Source organism: Eucalyptus grandis, chromosome 8 (genome assembly GCF_016545825.1).
Source record: "Eucalyptus grandis isolate ANBG69807.140 chromosome 8, ASM1654582v1, whole genome shotgun sequence".
Classification (NCBI taxonomy): Eukaryota; Viridiplantae; Streptophyta; class Magnoliopsida; order Myrtales; family Myrtaceae; genus Eucalyptus; species Eucalyptus grandis.
Window position 1 is genome coordinate 27,469,635 of NC_052619.1, and position 10,050 is coordinate 27,479,684.

The 10,050-nt window shown below is 38.2% G+C and overlaps 1 long non-coding RNA gene across 1 annotated transcript; it reads left to right on the forward strand.

Annotated features, from left to right (window-relative positions):
• Positions 1–5,683: 5,683 nt before the first annotated feature.
• LOC120286796 lies at positions 5,684–9,047 on the forward strand. Its single transcript, XR_005545509.1, has 2 exons — positions 5,684–6,361; positions 7,702–9,047. It is a non-coding gene; the product is annotated as an uncharacterized LOC120286796 (long non-coding RNA).
• The last annotated feature ends 1,003 nt before the right edge of the window (positions 9,048–10,050 follow it).

Sequence of the window (10,050 nt, forward strand, 5' to 3'; positions counted from 1 at the left end):
AAGGAATATCACCCTTGATCACGAGGGCAATCAAAGAATCGTGCATTGCATTTTCTTGGAGAACTACACTTCATCGTTGTGGTGTTTGGAGGAGCTAGTGAAGATAATAGAGTGCAAGAAGATGAATGAACAGGTTGTGATGCCTGTATTTTACAAAGTGGAACTGAGGAAAGTAAGAGGAAGGCACTGGCAAATCATGGAGTTAAGTATGTGAAGGATTCAGAGAGAGTGAATAAATGGAGGGAAGCTCTTGATGAAGCTGCTTCTTTTTTAATCAAATCCCCGTCAAGAAAGAGTCTGGGTGGCATCTGGACAATGGGTGATTCTAATTGCATACACATGGGACTATACCATACACATTTATGCCAACTAACAAAATGCCCCTTCTCTCTAATTGCATTCCATGTAATGGCACTGTAGCAGAACTATACCTTCCATCAGAGTAGCCCTGGTAGGATCAAGAAAATGTTCCAAATTATACGTCAGGATACATGCATTATTCCATTCCAGTAATTTCTTTTTATCCAAGCCTCCTTGCTTCATAGGGAGATACACCTTGCTCCGATAAAATTTATCCCCTTGAGCATGGATAATAGAGCCTATCCAAAAGAAGGCAGCACATTTCCCCTCAATTTGTTCTATTACTGTCTGGGGCAAGATAAATCTATTGCACCAACAATTTACAACTCCATGTGTTACAATGCTAATTAGTCATTATCGACCAGCATAAAAAAGGTTCCTTAGCAGTCCTATGAGTTAGCTTGTGCAACACTTATATCATATACAAATTCCCAAGTCACAGTCATCATCCTTCAGTTTTTCTGAGATCAAAGGCAATCCCAAACACGAGACTAACGAAGAGCAAGCTTTAAAGTGATTGAGTTCTAAGAAGTCACCTAGTAGTTTAGCCCTAATTTTAGCTCCTTTCAGTCGAGTTTCTCACTGGAGATAGAGTAGGATCCCCCAAAACCAGATTTTATAGTAAGAAATGACTCCTTATCTTTGTCAAGAAGGTCCTATGAATATCAGCAAAATATAATGAAATGAGTGAGTAAATGGCCAAACAGAAGATGAGTGAATCTTGATAATTAGTGAGTAAATGGCCAAACAAAAGATGAGTGAATCTTGATTTTCTCATGCATAGGTTGATAATCTTAGTTGCTTATTCACTGCTGCACAATTTTAATGAAAACTACCATTGTTGTCACAAACAAATATGATGGGATCACCTCATCTTAATCCATTCTGCCCTCTTTACAAGCCAACAAGTTCCCTATTAAAATAATAAGTTTTTAGAAAAGTTGGCAGTGATCTCATAAAAGTTCACATAGTATTAGAGCTGAAATTCTCGAATTCAAATTTATCTATGCTTAGTACTAAGCAAAAGAAAGACCATCGCGCCCTCGTCAGATCTGAGCAAGGTCGACTGTAGATTTTCTAGCAAGGCAAATTGTCGATATACTTAAGTGATTGATTTTTCAAATCGTGGCACTTAAGTCATTGATTTTTCAAATTTATGATACTTAAGTGAGCGATAAAATCACAAAAATACCGTCGGTACCATATAGAATGTTTGACATCCACATCAAATTTTCTGACAAGACAAATTGTCGATGGTACTTAAGTAATCGATTTTTCAAATTTGTCACAATTAAGTGAACGAAAAAATAGTTATGGCACTTAATTGAATGCCATACAAAATGTCATAATAGTTATACTGTTTTTTTAACACAATAATACATTCTCAAAGCTCCTTCCTGATTGGCTTTTCTTTACTTCCCCAATAAGAAAGTCCTTTCAGAAAAAGGCATTGGACGAACTCGTAATAAAGTTAGTTGTGACGAAGAATATTCGATTAGGACCCTAGTCGGTATGTTGCTAAGTTTGGTGTGTAATTTTTGAATTGATATTTTATTCTTTCCCAAATCTGAAGACACACGAGCTTTGGATTTCTTATGTAAAATATTTCAGTCTGTCAAGATATACTTATTGGGATACACGAATTGCGTAGCTAATTTTTTTAATATTCTCTGAATAACTTTGGCGAATAAGATATAGTCACTTTCTGGTTTTTCTTTCTTGTAATTCCCTCGAGAACCCCAAACTTTAACTCCAATTCTGATTCTTTCGTGAATTTTTTTTTCTTTTTGTCTTATAGAAAACCCCAACTCTTAATTCATTCTCAATTCCACCATAATCCTTTTTTATCCCATAAAAATTTTCAACTTTAAATCCAATCTCAATTCTACCATAATTTTTTTTTGTCTCATAAAAAAAAACAACAAATTTTTACTTGAATCCCATAACTACCCCCAGTGACCTTCACTCCAAAATCACCCTTAATAATGTAGTACTTTTATATCATTGCTTTACTCTTTTTTCCCCAAATTTCATATTCAATAAGAAATCTACCATTAAAATACATCTTCTTGAATATGAAATTTGGGTAAAAATGAGAGGAAATTGGGTTGGCTTTTTTCAACTGATCTTACCCTTAAGAGAGCCTTCCTTCCATCTTGCTTGTGGATCTTTGATTTTGCACCTAGTCTTCCATCTCTTGTGCTTGAGAATTTTTATTTCTCACGCTTGGAGAGTTTGCGCTCGAAACACTTGTTTCAACATGTGAGAACAACTTGCTCAGGAGTTTCTTATCTCTCAATTGTCAAGAGAAATTTCAGAAGGAGAATTAAAGTGACAAATTTGAGATTCAAGTAAAAGTTTGTGATTGGTTTACTAAACAAGAAAGGTTTAAGGTAAAATTGAGATTAGACCCAGAGTTCGGGATTTTTTGTGAGACAAAAAAAAAAAGAATTAGAATCAACATAAAGTTGGAGGTTTTTTATGGGATAAAAATAATTTAGGATATAGTTGGGACTAAAACTAAAATTTGAAATTTTTAGGGTATCAGATTGTTTTTGTGTGAGCCTCGAAACAAACAATTTAAACTTAAATATGAATGGGAAAAAAAAAGTTAGGTCCATTGCGAAAAATGAAGGAAAAAACAAGAAAAGGTAGGGCGCTTTTCCGGACACGTTCGGTGTTTCTCGGCCAGCATCGATTTCTCGACCAAGTCTACAAATCCACACTGATCGTCACATGTCTTCTTCTTCCTCCGATGCGAAATCGCCGTTCGACGTCTTCCTCAGCTTCAGAGGCGAGGACGTCCGCCGTGGCTTTCTCGATGACCTCCACTGGGCTCTGCTTCACAGCGGCATCAACGCCTACATTGACAGCGAGAACTTGAGGCCCGGGGCGCGAGATCCCGCTGGCGCTCACGAAGGCCATCGAGGAGTCGCGGATCGCCGTGCTCGTCTTCTCTGAGGACTACGCTTCGTCTTGGTGGTGCCTGGACGAGTTGGTGAAGGAAGTAATGGAGTGGAAGAGGCTCAAGGGGACACCCGGCGTTGCCCGTGTTCTACAGAGTGGAGCCGAGGGAGATTTGAGGAGAGAGAGAGAGAGAGTTGTAGCAAGGCTTTGGCCAGGCACGTGGAGAAATTGGGAAAGGAGGATTCTGAGAAGAGGTGAAGAAAGGGAGGAAAGCCCTGATTGAAGCCACCAACTTGTCCGTGGTTGGCATTGTTATGTCGATGGGTAATTCACAATATTCCTGTTCGACCCTATAAAAGAATATTGAATTCACTAATCTGTTAAGACATACGAAAGGCTTCTCTAGAAAATAGTCTAGAATATCAACATGTTCAACATACCATCACACAAATTTCAAAAGGCTTCAATAAATTCATATGATTATTATGGGGTAAAAAGAGACCTCCAAGGGCATCCTATGAAATGTGAATGATCACATTCTATAAAACCGGACGAGACAATCAAGAATGAGAATTTCTTAAATCAAAAAATGACAACTATGATTGGCTCAATTTATGAGTATTTGGGCATTGATTATTGCGTCCACTTTTCATCATCGAAGTCATCACAACTACTCTTGATGTATCTATGCTTTCGCCATCGGTCCTTCCTCCACCATTGTAATCAACAAGCCTTTTTACTTCACCAAGTTCCACTTCATCACAGACATTATAGACGGAAACGAAACCTTCCACTCAGGTCAGAGTTGGATACCATCACATTTTCATCTTCTACTCTTCTTGAAATTCTCCCAAACTTGCTATTGGTGTGAACACCTTGAAATTGATTGTCAGTGCTAGAATGTGTTATGAGGGGGGCTTTGGAGCTAAAAGAGTTGATCCTCTAAGATTTTCTTTTCCACTTAATCCGTCAAGGCATCATCGTCTTGCTTGACAAATTGCTTCAATATGGTATAGCGATTGATGCACCCATGAAAGAAGAAACGCGGACCCCTGAAATGGCATAACTTAGCAGAAATGGATACTTTTAAGTGCCATAATTTACGAAATATACACTTAAGTGCCAAAATTGTAAAAAATGAAATCAATGCTAATCGGTCAAATTGCATACATTGCATTTTTCCGGCAAAGCGAGTGTAAAATGATGCCGTTTTGTACGCTGACGTGGCCAAATAATGCAAAAAACGTGTGTTTTGGGTTGACATGGTAAAAAAAAAATATAAAAATTAATTAAATTAAAAAATTAAATTTAGTTAAAATATTTAAAAATAATAATTTTAAAAATTTTAAAATTAAAAAAAAAGGGGGGAGGGGGAGGGGGGGGGGGAGGCGGGCAGCCACCATCGCCGGCTAGGGGCCTCCCCGCCGTCTCCAGAAGGGTCGCCGCACGGAGGGAGGAGGCTCGACCGGGCCGCCGGGCCCTAGCAAGAGGCCGGCAACCTCGGCCGCCGATGGCGAGGGTCGCAAACCCATGGCGGGTGGCGGCCGCGACCTTCGCAAGCGAGTGGCGAGGATTGCTCAGATCGTCCGAGCTTGCACCCTCGAGCCTCCCGATCTAGGGCAAGGGTGTCGGTGCCCCCACCCCCCCCTTTTTTTAATTTTTTAATATTAAAATTATTATTTTTAAATATATTAACTAAATTTAATTTAATTAATTTTTATATTATTTTTTTTTAACGTTAGCCCAAAACAACGCTATTTTTGCATTATTTGGTCACGTCAACTTGCAAAACGGCATCATTTTGCACTCGCTTTGCTAAAAAAATTGACACATTAGCGTTTTGGCTTAACTTTTACCAAAATGGCACTTAAGTGATCCATTTTTCTTCGAATGTGGCACTTAAGTGTACATTTTGTAAATTATGGCACTTAAGTGTCCCTTTTATACCAAATTATGGCACTTCTGCCCATGAAAGAAAGAGTTCATACTTTCCCTTATGTGTGAAAGACATTTTCGCCCAAAAACTGACTTTCACGCAAACAGGAACTCCAGGATATAAGCTCATTATGTATGGATTAACCATGACTAGATAGTAAATAAATGGACCAAGCGTTTGAACTTTCCGAAGAAGGATCAATTCATACGGGCTTCTTCATGAACTAGATAGTAAGTATATGTAATAACTTTCATACACCGACAGTGAATGAAATCATTTACTTCTAGTAATTTGAATGATGTTAACTCGAGTTTAACCACTAGCGTGGCAGTAATATTAAATCAGAAAAGTTTCTTAAAACCTCATAATTGCTAAATTGTCGCAAAAATTTTGGTAGTTTCGCTAGTCATTGTCCAAAAACAAAACATTTTACAATTTTCTTCCATATCTTGTTATGGCATTGAAATTCCGATTCTCAGAGAATTCTTTTGGGTTAAAAAAGGTTTTTCAGTTCTTAATATGCATTTTTTTTCCATCCATGGCCAACAGATATCCCTTATATTACCCTTAAACCACGAAAAAAATTCAAAGAAGAAGAAGAAGGTGCGCAGTATCAAACATTCGGACTGATACTTCTTCAACTTCGAAGCAAAATGGCCGTTCGACGTCTCTCAGCTTCAGACGCGAGGACGACCGCCCCTGCTTCCTCCCTCACCTCGACGGGGCTCTGGCTCAAGTAGGCATCAGCGCCTCCATCGACAGCGACGACTCGAGGCCCGGGGCACGAGATCTCGCCCGCGCTCATGAGGGCCATTGAGGAGTCCCGAATCGCCCTCCTTGTCTTCTCTGAGAACCACGCTTCGTCCGGGTGGTGCTTGGACGAGCCGGTGAAGGTAATGGAGTAGAAGAGGCTCAAGGGGACAGCTGGTGTTGCCTGCGTTCCACGGAGTGGAGCCAAGGGAGATTTGAGGAGGGGGGGAGAGAGACAGAGAGTTATGGCAAGGCATTGGTCTGGTACGAGGAGAAATTGGGAAAGGTGGATTCTGAGAAGGTGAAGAAATGGAGGCAAGCCCTAATTGAAGCCGCCCATTTGTCCGGTTGGCATTATTATGTCGATGGGTAATCAGAGTATTCCTGTTCGACCCTGTGGAAGAATTGGTAATTCTCTAATCTGGTTGTTATATGATGGCATCGATTAGTGCGTTAGAGTCATGTTTTGGAATGTTACAGAGTGATTGTTTACTTCGTGTTGGTTTTAGTTAGTCCGATGGATCGTATATTGCCATTTATTCCCATTCTCATTGCTACTTTGTTTTGGTGGAAATGAGAACAAGTATCATGACTATAGTAGGACGAGTACCCCTGAGTGTGCCCAAGTATCCCATCAGTATAGGTTGCCGGGTTGAAAATATAAACTCGTTGTTAAGTACAGGCTTGGATGAGGTTCGGATGATAGGAATACGGGAACTGGGAGGTATAGGGAAGACCACCATCGCTAAAGCTGTCCATAACAGTATGGCTAGTCAGTTTGGTGGGTGCGGCTTTCTTGCAAATGTTAGAGAAACTTCTAGTAAACCTGATGGCCCAGTTCATTTGCAAAAAGCACTCTTATCTGAGATATTTTGGAAAGAAAACTTAGCAGTCTTGAGTGTGGATGGAGGTGTTGGTTTGATATGAGATAGACTTTGCTGCAAGAAGATTCTACTTGTGCTTGAATGTGTGGATCATGGGGACCAGTTAGATGATTAGATACAGAGTGAATGGTTTGGAAAAGGGAGAAGGATCATCATTACGACAAGAGATCACCATGTACTAAATTTTCATGGGGCAGATCAGGTATATGAAATTAAAACATTGGATCAAGGTGAAGCTTTTGAACTTCTGCGTCCATTTGCTTTTCCAAGAAACTAGATAAAAGACATAAGCAGGGATTTCATAGATAATATTTTGGGCTATGCTAATGGCCTTCACTTAGCAATTGTGTTGTTGGGTCCCTTTTATGTGGTAGAAGTAGAGGGGAATGTGAGAGTACATTAGGTAAACTTGCTGAAAGTCCTAATAAAGATATAAACAATGTTCTGAAGAAAAAGTTTGGTGCGCTGGAAAACAATGAGGAGGACATATTTTTTTGACGTTACTTGCTTCTTTAAGAGGAGGGATAGTCATTATGTAACCACAGTTCTTGATGGTTGTGGTTTAAAGACATTAATTGGGATTCAAACTTTAATAGAGAGATCTTTAAAGAACATCCATAATCAGAGAACAGTACAAATGCATGACTCGATTCAGTTGATGGGTCAGGATATCATGAAACAAGAGTGTTTAGATGACCTTGGGAAATGGAGTAGATTATGGTGCTGCAATGATGTTTTTGAAGTATTTTTGGAGGATATTGTGAGAGCTTCTCATGACACCATTGATAATTTTGTCTTCTTTAATTTACACGCCGTTACCTAATTCGGGTAGTGTAGTAATAATTATTTTCTTTTCCTCGATAGGGAACCAATGCTGTTAGAGGCAAAGTGCTGGACTTGCCAACACAAGTAGAGCTAGACATCAATCCGAGTGCTTTCACACATATGAGGAGACTGAGATTGCTCCTATTTCTAAATGCACAGCTTAGCGGAGATCCCGTATATCTTCCTAAAGATTTAAGGTGGCTTGAATGGCCTGAATATCCTTTATCAACTCTAAGGTTGGTGCTAGTCTAAAGAAACTTGTTTGGTTTGATGTGCATAACAGCAGGATTAAAGAATTAGGAGATAATTTAAAAGTACATCATACATGCTTTTATTGTCGGTTTCCATTTTAGGTGCCTTTCATAAAGTGAAATTTATCAAAATCTTGTTCAGCTGTTCTTTTTAATTTGCAGCATTTTAGAAATTTGAAGTTCCTAATTTTCAGCTGCTGTAAGTCTCTAATTAGTGTTCCAGACTTCTCAAAGGTGCCAAATTTGGAGGCAGTGAACTTAAGTGGGTGCTTGAACCTCAAGGTGCTTCCAAGCAAACCAAAGCTGAAATATCTTTAAAACTTGATGTAACTAGCTGCTCTTGTTAGTAGGTCTGCGTTGATATCTATCATAATCTTATCTTGTTGGTAGGTCTGCATTGATATCTATTTGTCTTTTTTTCCCCCTCAAATATAGTATGTTGTTTGTTTTTATGTTGCTCTAGTAGCGACTTGTGGTCTTCACAGGTTTAGAAGTTCCATGGTTGGATCGTTGAAGTCAATTCTTGAAAACAGTAATTAGCAGGAGACTCTAATCAAGCCTAACATATTACGAGAGACAGCAGACCAAGGGGGGAGAGTTTGTGTTTGTATTTGAAAATATGTGAAATTCTTGTTATGTGCCACTTGAGAAGGTAACGTTGTTGGAGTTGTGAATATTTTTCCTTTCTGTATACTACTAGAAAGAATGATGTGAACATGACTTTGTTTTCTTAGTAATGAGAGATTAGAAATGAGAAACTAAGTTTCAGATGGATGGCCTCAATTGAATGTCAACTGATCCCATGTTTATAATGCATCAATTGTGGGTGCACAGATGGACAAATTCTTGCATGCTAGAATTGCTCGGACGGATGACCTACACATCAGAGATGGTGGGTAGCTTTGTTGAGTAAATGGTACTCAGAGAGGGCATGAATCCAAGAAGCTCACTCTCTCTACAAAGAAATGGGTGGTGATTCTAAGAATCACATACAGACAAAAGGCTTCTCTAGAAAACAATCTAGAACATTCTTGTACAATCAAACTTTAGGATTTTCCAAGTCTCAACTGTTGATCACGAACAAAAATTAAGAATCTCTCTCTCTTCACCTATAAGAGATTCCTTTACCTTCAACATCACTCCTTTGTCCCGTGGAAAATAGCTAATTACACAAATCACTATGTGAAATGAATGCTTATTAGTTGAATGTATTGATCAATAATTTTTAATTTTAAAAAGTTGTGTTGTGATCCTCAAAAGATTAATAGTATAATAAGGTTGACAATGTCCCATGGTTTAGTCCTGTTAAATAAAAAAAAAAATCATGAATTAGTATTAAGAATATAAACATACCATTTAAAAAAAAAAAAATTCAAACGACTTCATAAATGCACAAGATTAAAATATAGAAAAAGGATACCTCAAAGAATCTTATGAAATGTCTAAGATCAGAAATCTATGTAAACGAATATGACAATCATATATGAGAATTTCTTAAATTGAACGAAGATAAGTATGATTGGCTCATGTTGAGTGTTGCGGCATTGATTATCAAGTCCAATCCTCACATAGGTACGAGTTGTCCTAGATGAACATACTTTGACCGTTATTTACAAAGCACAAATGTTGTATAGAATATTCTCAAATAGAAGATTAATTTATGGACGAAAGGACCTTCCCCACATTTAAATAGTTTCTGCTGGAAAAGAAGAAGCTTTTGGTAGATCATGTATGCTAGCCGACAGTGCACTTAAGTTACCCACTAGTGAGTCATACAAAAACCATTTTAAGAATGAAGATAATTTTTATAATACAAAGCAAAAACTGTAAGCGTCGAGACTCCATTTTTATTTCCTTTTTGGCTCCATGAACTCCCGAAAACATGAGAGTACCACCAAATAAGAAGTCCATTTTATGATATGAAATAGAGAAAAAGGATATCAATAAATTTACAATTACCATTTTCAAAACTACATCTTTGCTTTTCTTGCTTTTCTTTCGCTTAGTCTGTCGAGCCTTAGTCTTTTGCTTCTTTACTCTATCAATATGACCTATTTTTCATTCCTTCCATTTTGAAGTGGGACGCCCTTTATGTCGAGTGATAAGTTGAAATGCAGAATATCGACCTAATTTTTCA